Source organism: Vombatus ursinus, unplaced genomic scaffold (assembly GCF_900497805.2).
Source record: "Vombatus ursinus unplaced genomic scaffold, bare-nosed wombat genome assembly UNPS02014802.1, whole genome shotgun sequence".
Classification (NCBI taxonomy): Eukaryota; Metazoa; Chordata; class Mammalia; order Diprotodontia; family Vombatidae; genus Vombatus; species Vombatus ursinus.
In genome coordinates, this window is record NW_020954580.1 from 33,083,802 (window position 1) to 33,094,806 (window position 11,005).

Here is an 11,005-nt window from a genome sequence, read left to right on the forward strand (position 1 = left end):
GTGGAATTGTGCAATTAAGGTACTTAACTAAACCCCAATTCACAAAGTATTTGATTTCCTCTGATCTTTTGCTCAGTGGTTCTTTTCAACATACATTTCTCTTCTTTCATATCATCAGCTTCTGCTTATCACCTTCCTTCTTAATTCTATGGCCTTTTCTCAACAATTTTCTCCACTAACCTAACACTTTAATTCCAAAGATTTTATCTCTCCTTAAATCAATAACAGAAATAGTCAATCCTTTTAAATGAATAATTCTGTATGTGAAACTGAGAAGAAATTTGTGAGTATGGTACTCATATATACTATGGAACTTTGCCAATCTGTCTATACTCTTAATGTTATTTAGTTTTTTAGGGGACAACTTCCTCAACTTTTAAAATCATATTTTTGAGGGGAACAGATATTTCAGTGATTCTAAAATTAAAGTTAGATGATTATTATGAAGCCTGATCTATTGGAATTACTTATCTGAGCCAGAGTAATTCAGGTGTAGTGAAACACTTCTAATTTTAAATTCAGAAGCAGTGAAGAGTAATGTGGATTCTTGGCTCCAACACTTAGTTGATACCACTTTCCCTGTCATCCTTGACTTTTAAAGCCTGGCCTTTTCAGTGTGCTTCAGAACCCCAGGTGCTCACAAGAATTTGAATTCTTAATGTGAAAAGAATCTTGCAAAAGTCTATCCATGTGAAGTTCATTTCTACCAAATACTCAAATTGGAATTGAAAGTAAAAGAAAGAGTTCTGGACAAATGTTGCCTTGCCACTTCAATTTAAAAGTGAAAGATAAGCAAAGGAACACATGGTTTTTCCCATAGATAAACCTTAGTTTTAGTAATGGATATGTTAAAGGCATCCAGAGTGGGAAAGGACATATACTGTATAAAATGGATTGAGCAGGGGAAAAGAGAGTGACCTAGTCAAGTGAAGACATGATTTCGTTATGCTAATACATTATGTCTAAGGCTTAGTTATTTGTTGGGTGTTTTTTTTTATTTTCGACCTCTTGGGCAAAAGCTCACAACTAGTAATGAAAAATATATTTGTATTTTGATGTGAATCTATTCCAGTAGGGGTCGCTAAATGGATTTTCTTCTAATGTCTCCTTTTGTCATACACACACAAATATAACACATTATACACACACACACACACACACACACACACACACACATCACACATATCTGATAATGGTATAATAAATAAAAACACAGCTAGCATTTATATAGTGCTCTAATGTGCACAAAGCACATTATATACATTATGTAATTTGAAGCTCACAATAGCATTGTGAGGTTGGTACTACATACATTTTGTCCCCATTTTACAGTTGTGTAAACTTAGATTATGAGACTTGCTCATGATCTTACATTCCACCACTATCAGAAAAATATTAACCCAACTCTTCCTGACCCCAAGCCCAGCAAGCTTTCTACTACATCACCCACTACCTTCAATGAAGGGATGTGGAAAGTCAATTGAGAACATGCCCCTAAAACCAAGAAAGGTTTTTGGAAAGAATTATATTGAGTCAGTTCAGCAGAGGGTTTTTTTTTTTTCACCAGAAAAAAAAGGGTGGCTCTCTTCCTCATTTCTGTTAAGTTCCATGTTACATTGATTTCAAACAAAGGTATAAGCTCAAATACTATTTCGTGTAGGCAGTATGCTTGAGATGTACATCAACAGGTAAGTATAGACATGCAATAAATAGAGTCAAACCAAAACAGAAACTATTGGGCAGATACAAAGCAGAAACATTTTGAGTGGACCAAAAACAAGACCTGGGTGAGGTTCAAGTATTCCTGGAAGAGATCTTCAGCTTCCCTGAAGAGTCTCTGATATCAACATGATGTACAGTAATCTTTGGGCTAGAAAATTTATATCCACAAAATGCTCAGTTCAAATAATATAATAATTAATAAAGATTTTTTTTGCAAACAGTATAATAAAATTGTTACACAATTAAGAATTATGCCTCAGTGACAAAACACTGTAAACAAATAAAGAGTGGCAAGAAATTGATCTCGGTTATGCTTCTTTTGATTTGTTGCCAAGCAAATGCAGATCTTGCATTTTACAGCACTTGCTAGATCACTGGTAGTTCAAATTTTGTTGCTCTCATTCCTCTGATAAGTTAGCTTGTGGCATCATCACCTTGCCTCAGATACTAACTTCTAGAAAGTTCCACATTGTTTCAGATGTCTGGTAAATAATTTTTGATAAATGTGGAGTAAGGGAACATCCCTAAATAAAATGTTATGCTCGATTATCCATGATGTAAATCTATTACTACTCTAATCCTTGTGCTTTATAATAGTAAGTACTTACGGTCCTCGAATGCAGTAATTAATGATCAGGTTTTCATTGGGTTAGAGTCGACGACAATAAGTAAGTCCATATATAGACAATATGACATAAAAAATAATACATATTGGTGATGAAAAATCTATTCCAAGGCACATAAATTTCTTATGTCTCATGTCTCATATACGTGAATCCCTACACCTTGAAAAAAAGGTGATATTTTGAACAAATGAGATTAGGTTTTATAATGTGAACTTGAAACAAAACAAAAAAAAAAACCAAAAACAAACTCAGGGATAACTAGCTAATCTAAATAAAGTAAAACAAGAAGTGGGGCTAAAACGGTAGAGTAAAGGGAGGGACACTCCTGAGTTCTCTCCCAAACCCTTCCAAATGCTTTTCAATAATGACTCTAAACAAATTCTGGAGCAGCAGAACACACAAAAAGATGGGGTGAAACAATTTGCCAGCCCAAGAAAAGTTATAAGGTCAGCAGTAAAGATGTTATTGTACCAGGGTGAGAGAGGAGCAAAGTCCAGTGCAGGCTGCCTCGGTGCAGACCTGGCCCCTGCAAACTAGGAGCAGGCCTCAGGGTGACTGAATAAGTGGCAGCAGTGGTGGTTTCCAGACCTCTCAGCCCACAGATGCCAAAGACAACTTAGAAGTTTAGCAGGAAAATCTGTCGCATGTGGATGAGAGAGGTGTGCAGTCCCGCACAGGTGGCATCAGCACAGCTCGGCCCCAGCAAATCAGGAGCAGGCCTTGGGAGTGACTGAAACAGCAGTGGCATTGGCTGCTTCTAGAGCTCTCAGGCCACAGACAATAAGGGGTTGAACAATTGATCAGAAAGCAATTACAGAGATCTTTATGCTAGCACTAAGGTAGGACTCTGTTGCTTTCCCCATACTTGGATCCTGGTTACAATTCTGGTTGGCAGTTCCAGGATGAGGAGGAGCACTAGCACGCCAGAGCTTGCTGCCACAGTGGAGCCTCATCATAGTTCCAGGGCAGATAAGAGTGCTTATAGTCACTCACAGATCAGAGCACAGGCCAGGATAGTAGTAAACATGTCTCCTTAGATCATACCACCTTGGAAGAACTGAAAACTTAGAGGTCCCAAGAAGTATCTCTGAAAACAGCTGCACAAAAACCTTGAAGTTTGGGACAGTGAGGTTTCCCCTCTGGAAGCAGAGCCCCACTTCAACAAAGATTTAAAATTCAACTAATAGGCTGGGAATATGAACAAATAACAGGAAAAAAAGTCTGACCATAGAAGGTTACTATGGTAACAAAGAAGATTAAAACATATGCCCAAAAGAAGATAACAGAGTCAAAGCTCCTACACCCAAGCCTCCAAGAAAAATATGAACTTGCCTTAGGCCATTGAAGAGCTCAAAAAGGATTTTGAAAATCAATTAAGAGAGGTATTGGGAAGAGAAATGAGAATGACGCAAGAAAATCATTAAAAACCAGTCAACAGCTTGGTAAAGGATACACAAAAAATACTGAAGAAACTAATACCTTTAAAAAACCAGACTAAGCCAAGTGGTAAAAGAGGTCCAAAAAACCAATGAGGAGAAGAATGCCTTAAAAAGTAGCATTAGTCAAATCAAAGAGGAGGTATAAAAGCTCACTGGAAAAAAAATCCTTAAAAATTGTAATTGAACAAATGGAAGCTATGAGTCTATGAGAAATCAAGAAATTATAAAATAAAACCAAAAGAAAAAAAAATAGATGATGTGAAATATCTCATTGGAAAACAGATTCAAGAGAGAATTTAGAAATTATTGGAATACCTGAAAGCCATGATCAAAAAAAGAGCCTAGACATCATCTCTGAAGAAATTATCAAGGAAAACTGACCTGGTATTCTAGAACCAGAGGCTAAAATAAAAATTGAAAGAATCCACTGATCATCTCCTGAGAAAGACCTCAAAATGAAAACTCCCAGTAATATCATAGCCAAATTCCAGAGCTCCCAGGTCAAGAAGAAAATATTCAAGTAGCCGAAAAGAAACAATTCAAACGTCGTGGAGTCATGGTCAGGTTAACATAAGATTTAGCAGGTTTTACATTAAACGATCAGAGGACTTGGGATATGATATTCCAGAGAGGAAAAGAGCTAAGATTACAACCAAAAAACACCTACCTAGCAAAACTGAGTATAATCCTTCAGGGTAAAACATGCACATTCAGTGAAATTGAGGAATTTGAAGCATTTCTGATGAAAAGACAAGAGCTGAATAGAAATTTTGACTCTCAAATACAAGACTTAAGAGAAGTATATAAAGGTAAACAGGAAAGAACAATCATAAAGGATTCAATTAGAATCAACTGTTTACATTCTTACATCAGAAGATGATACTTGTAACTCATAAAAATTTCCTTTTTACTAGGGCAGATATGAGTATTCATAGACAAGGCACAAGTGAGTTGAATATGAAAGGATGATATCTAAAAACATAAAATTAAGGGGTGAGAGAGGAATGTACTGGGAAGAAGGGAAAGGGAGAGGTAGAATGAGGCAAATTATTTCATATAAAAGAGGTAAGAAAAAGCTTTTACAGTGGAAGAGAAAAAGAAGGAGGTGAGGGGAAAGTGAGTGAACCTTATTCTCATAAGAATTGACTTAAAGAGGGAATAACATACACATGTAATTGGGTATAGAAATCTATCTAACCCTACAGGAAAGAAGAAGAGGAAAGGAATAAGAGAAGGTGGTGATAGAAGGGGGGGCAGATTGGGGAAGAGGGTAGTAGAAGCAAAATGCTTTTGAGGAGGGACAGGGTGAAAGGAGAGAGAGAATAGAATAAATGGAGGATGGATGGGATAAAAAGAATTACAGTCAACTATAGTAACTGTGAAAAAAAATTGAAGTTAAGTTTCTCTAATAAAGGCCTCATTTCCCAAACATGTAGAGAACTGAGTCAAATTTATAAAAAAAGAGTCATTCTCCATTTCTTTAATTTAATTATATAACCCATTTGATATAAGAAAGAGGAAGTGGCAGTAAATAAATTAGATCTGTGACTTACAGATCTTAAATAATGGTGTTTTTTTTTTGCATCAAAAAAAAAACAGGGTGAGGAATTTATTTCCCTATTCTTATGGCAGAAAAAAATTGCTTAATTAAATGACACTTTTCTTAGTATGTGCATTTAAGAGATCCTCTTAGTTCACATTTAAATAAAGATTAAGGGGTACAGGTATCACTTTCATGATTAGCCGGTCTGTCAGCTCACTTTTAATTTGAATTGTAATTAGATTCCAAGGATGCTGTATAACTATTTACATGCACTTCCAAACAAGCCAGGGACATTTATGTGCTATGCCATATATGAAGGAAGAAATTACTCCAGATGTGTAATGAAAATACCAAAGATGACTAGAAACTTTCTGGATCTTGATCACAATGGCAGCAATAATAGCTAATGCTCAAATTAATCTGTGGTTCTATATATTAGAAAGTTCTTTCCAATAGTTCAAGCTATAGTCTGCTCATACCTGCCCATCATTTGAACACTTTTCCACATCCTCCTAGAAGTCAGTTTAGGGAGTGCTTCCAAGATTCTAAAGATCTTATTTCATCTTGTTATCATGGGGATACTAGTGGACAACTCAGGATATCCAACTTGCCATAGTCTTGCGACCCATCCATTTTCTTTTTGTATAAGACATTTACTTGATGACTTCCTCTACTTCTGCTTTTTTTTATTTCAAATTCCTCATTGGTTTAATGTACCAGACTACCCATACTCACCTCTATACTCTCTGTAAGATACTCTTTTTTAATTCTTCTGAGACTACTATGTTGTATATCTCAATAGCCATAAGTAAACTCAGATAAAATAGTATTTTAATAGACCTTTATTTCTAGGAGGTTTTTTGTGGTCATTAAAGAAGCAATTGCAATTTCCTAGATGAAATGCAATTTTCGGTCCTCCTTATGTTCAATTCTGGGCCCAGGTTTTGGTCTATTTGTGCTGTCTTGTCCAGATTTCATACTGATGGGAAAAATTCTGTAGGTTGTCTATACAATTGCACACCATAATCAGTCAGGCAGATTTTGAGGACAGAATTTCAGGCATTAGTTCTTTTCAAAAAAGCCAGTTCTGTCCATCTATGGAAGGAGAACAAGTACATAGTAAGATTTCAGAGAGACCAAAAAGCCCCCAATATTTGGGTGTCTTCTTCAACCTCCTGAAGTTCCAAACTTCATTTTGCTATTTTTACATCTGGATAAATATTTAAATAGAAGCAGAAATATTTGAAGCTGTTATCATTTATTCACACCCTGATATGAATAAGTTTATGAGAGTAGCAGTGAACAATGGGGAAGAGAGATAGGAGAACAGTATCTGATTGGGGCAGGATAGAGTAAATTAATATTAAAAGTGGGAAGAGGAGAAAGGAGGTGGTCATGACATGGAGTGGTGAGGCTTAGAGAATGAATAAATTGACTGTTTTTAAAATGGCTGTGGCTGGCCTTACCTATGACTTCTATCGTCCCCCACCCCCCAAAAAAATGCTGCATTCAAAAGTAAACTAGCAATTCACATTTATCTTGACCAAGATTTTCTGAACATGTGGGAAGTTTTTTTTTCATTTGGTAACATTCTTCGAATTCATTGTGTTCTCCCCTTTGGGAAGAATGTAGGTAAAATATCTTCCTTTTCTCCATCAATGGATTTTGGGTTTTTTATTGAATATTATGTTGATCAGCTCACTGAACAATAAAATATGTAAATGCTATATTAAATGTGTTGTGAATAGCAACATGCTTATTATATATATTTGTATATATGTGTATATATATATATGTATATATATATGAGAGAGTTTCTTACTATCTCCTATTATACTTCCCTCCTCTGATGATATGAGAAAAATGAGTATTAATAAGAATTGATGTATAAAATTAGGAAACATGTTAAGTTTTAAACCTGAGTCAAATAAAATATTCTGGATAATAGCTAACATTTAATCCTCCTAACAAACATGAGAGGCAGTTGCTATTAATATCCCCATTTAACAAATGAAGAAACAGTCCAATAAAAGTTAAATGACTTTTCCAGGGTAACAGGGCTAATTGTTGTCTTAGACAGGATTTAAATTCAAGTCTTTCTGATAACAAGTATAGTACTCTATCCACTGTCCCACCTAGATTAGAGAAAAAAAAGAGGACATATTCATTATTAATAGCCAGTTTTTAAGATGACTGTATTTTAGTAGATGTGGCACTTATTAGCAAGCCTTGTCAGTGAAACCCACAACAATCAAGAAGAGATTGATTTGACCAACAGAACTGAAAAAATAAAATTGATGAAAAATGTCTATTGTCCAGACTTTGACAGAAAAATAGATGAGAAGCCCATTGAATTAATTTGTCTATTTAATTTCATCTTGAACATGCACTACAAATAGGCAAAAAAAAAAAAATTGAGACCAGAATTGAAGTATAATAGGAAAAAAAAACTGAATTATATTTAGGATATTATTCACCAATTTCAGTATTATTAAACTACTAGTTACTCCAAAATCCATCTATTTAACACTATTATATTACTGCTGGTTTTACATGGTAGCAATAAAAATTGTTATGCTCTAGCACAAAAATCTCAAAAGTATGAAAATTAAAATTAGCTCCATAGGGCAATAGGTAGGTATGTATCAGTAGGTGGATATCAGGAGATTACAACACTGTTATTACTAAGAAAGACTTATGCAAGAAATGGCATAACTACTCATCATCTTGAACCTGTGTAACTGAAAAGGAAACAAAACCTTCAAGTAGGGAGAGATAAATTTAATTTTCTGTTCAGTTCTAGAAGTCTTGATATATTAGAAAAACCAGATGAAGGATTCTATGCAATAAGTACATATGCAATGGATGCTTATGGAAAGACATGTGCAAGAATCATGAAAGATCTGATGATTAAGAAGGATCATATCAATGGATGAGAAACACATCATAAGATCATCAATGTATCAAATACTCTTAATTGTGTTTCATTTCCTAGTAATTAATGGACTGGGAACATAAGAAAGGTCTGCCAAATTTCAATGAATGTTATATCTTTGCTTGACTCTTCCTTTACAGTAGTGTAAAAGAAACCAAACTACTCTCTTGCTTCTCATACTCCTCTCTGTATAAAGTTATATGAAAATAAAAACCTTCTCCATTTTTTTCCAAGTTGGTTGTATTTTAGCTATTTCTTGTTGATGAAGCCTAGGTCATGCCCTTTTGAGAATAATGGACATTGGAAGGTCTTGTCCACCTTTAACAGTCTCTGACTCTATGTCTCAAAGTTGTGATACAATAAACCCAACTCTGGGGGAACATTAATAAATCTAGGCTAGTTAGAGCAGAACCATAAATACCCTTATTCCAACTGCAACTCTGATTCAAAATAATGTCCCTGCACAACACAAATCCACTCTTAGCACTTTATATGAATAGCTACTTTTGTTTCTATCAATTTGGAAAGATTTCTCTGAAATTAATTGTGGTTAACATCTATGTAGGGCATTATTTACATGAGAAGAATAGAGCCTAATAAAAATAAAAATAATTTAATCTTTGCTTTGTGATTAATTAATATTGTTTCTAAGCAAACACTTGTTTATTTGTTTTATCTTTAAAAGCATATATATTTATATGTATGTGTTTGTACTATTTTGTATAAAATATATATTTAACATATTTAAAACATACATATATGTATGTGGTATAGATACACATACATATACATATGTATATATCTATCTATGTCTATATCTATCTATCTATCTGTCTATATTTCATTCCAATAATGGGAAAGAAAGTAGGAAGTACATAATATGTATTGAAGCATATGGGAATCCATTGTAATATATTTTATGTATAGACTTACTCAGCCTATTGATATTAGTTAAAAAATGAGTCACAGATTTAGTGAATGGACTCTAAGACCACTAGACATACTCCATGTGGTTTTCCAATCCCCTTCTCCCATTCCCCCCCCAAAAAAAAACAAGCTGAAAATTAAAATAAGAAACAAAAATAATGATGAAAACACAAACCTAGAGAGAATTTTTTTCTAAAATAACAACAATTCATATTAGCTTTTTCAGTATCCTGATAATACAAATACCTAATTAAATTAACTAACTTTTGGGTGGAAGGATGGGGGAAGAAAAACATACAAACTTCACTTACTTCACATGTCTTTGATTCTGGTTTTGGTTCATAGACACCTATCTTTCTCCATACATCAGATTCTGCCACTAAACTCATCTGGAGTGCCATAGCTGAATTATATATGAGAAAATGCAGACAGAATAATTTTTCTACATTCTGGAAATAATAATAATAATAATAATAATAAACATACAATTCTCCTCCAAAACAACAACAAAAACAAACTGTCACAACAACAATAACATCAACAACAAAAATCTCTTCTGTTTAAAACATTAAAATTTTTTTTTTGTTTTGGATAATAGCTGTATGGGAAGGAAGAAACATTTATGTGGTATAATAAAAAAGAGTACTGCATCTAGACTCAGATAATCTTTGGATTTCAGCTCTACTATTAGACAAAAAATTTATTTAATGCCTATGAACATCATTTTCCCTAGCAGTAAAATGGGTATGATATTTACATTACTTATCTCACAGTATTATAGGGGAGTGGGAAGGATAGATTTCATAGATATATTATTGTTTTAATTGTTATTCATTAGCTCTTTGTGCCAAAAAATAGTGTAGAAAATGTGCTAGGTGTTCCTCTCACATCATTCTATATATTAAAACAATCTAAGTACCCATATGTAGTTCCAAAAAGACCAAAATCATCAACAACAAAAAATTTTTCACTGATGGGAAACATGAACCCTGTAATTGCACTCTGAGCCTTGTTTATATACTAATATTCCTGATTTTTTCAATCTAAAAGGGAAAAAATGTAAATGTGAATATGTATAAGAAATTGTTACCAAGTTTATACCATCCCTCAATATCACTAAATTTTAAAGAGAAAAATCAATATGCTGTTATATTTCTTTTCCTCTATTTTGAGTTGAAAAATGCAGAAATTCACATGACATCTGGGGAAACATATATCCTTAAGAAGGTGCCTTATGTTCTAGGAAATGTGTGATTTGGCAATTACTAAAGATATTACTCATTTCTATTATTGTTGTTGTTTGCCCTCCATTATCCAAGAGGACTATGCCATCAGGGAGGTGATGCCAGGACATGCAATTGAATTGTATTTAAGTGAGGGAGGGCTGTGCAAAGTCATCAATCTCACTCTGTCCTCCAGAGACATAGATCAGGGTGCCTAGAGATGGCCCTGGATGTAGTGGGAGACCTTGGCCTTTTTGAATCTAATGACTTTAAGAAGTCTCATTTGGACTGAGGCAATACCCATTCTGTAATTCAGACTAGGTAAGAAATAAGGCAGAGAATGGCCTCTTTACCTAGTGCAAAAAAAAAATCATCATCATCATCTGGGAGGATAAGACCCTCAAGATTTCTGGCCAAAAGAAAAACAATTGTTCCTTGCATTCATTCTGAGCCAATCAGGGCCCAAAGAATGACCAAGTAAGGCTTGGCCTGGGACCTATTGTTGGCTAATCAATGAGAGGCAGAGTGATTGGGCTTTAAGGCATGGTCCTTAAGAGAAAAAAAAAGAAGCTTCAGAGATCAAAATTTAC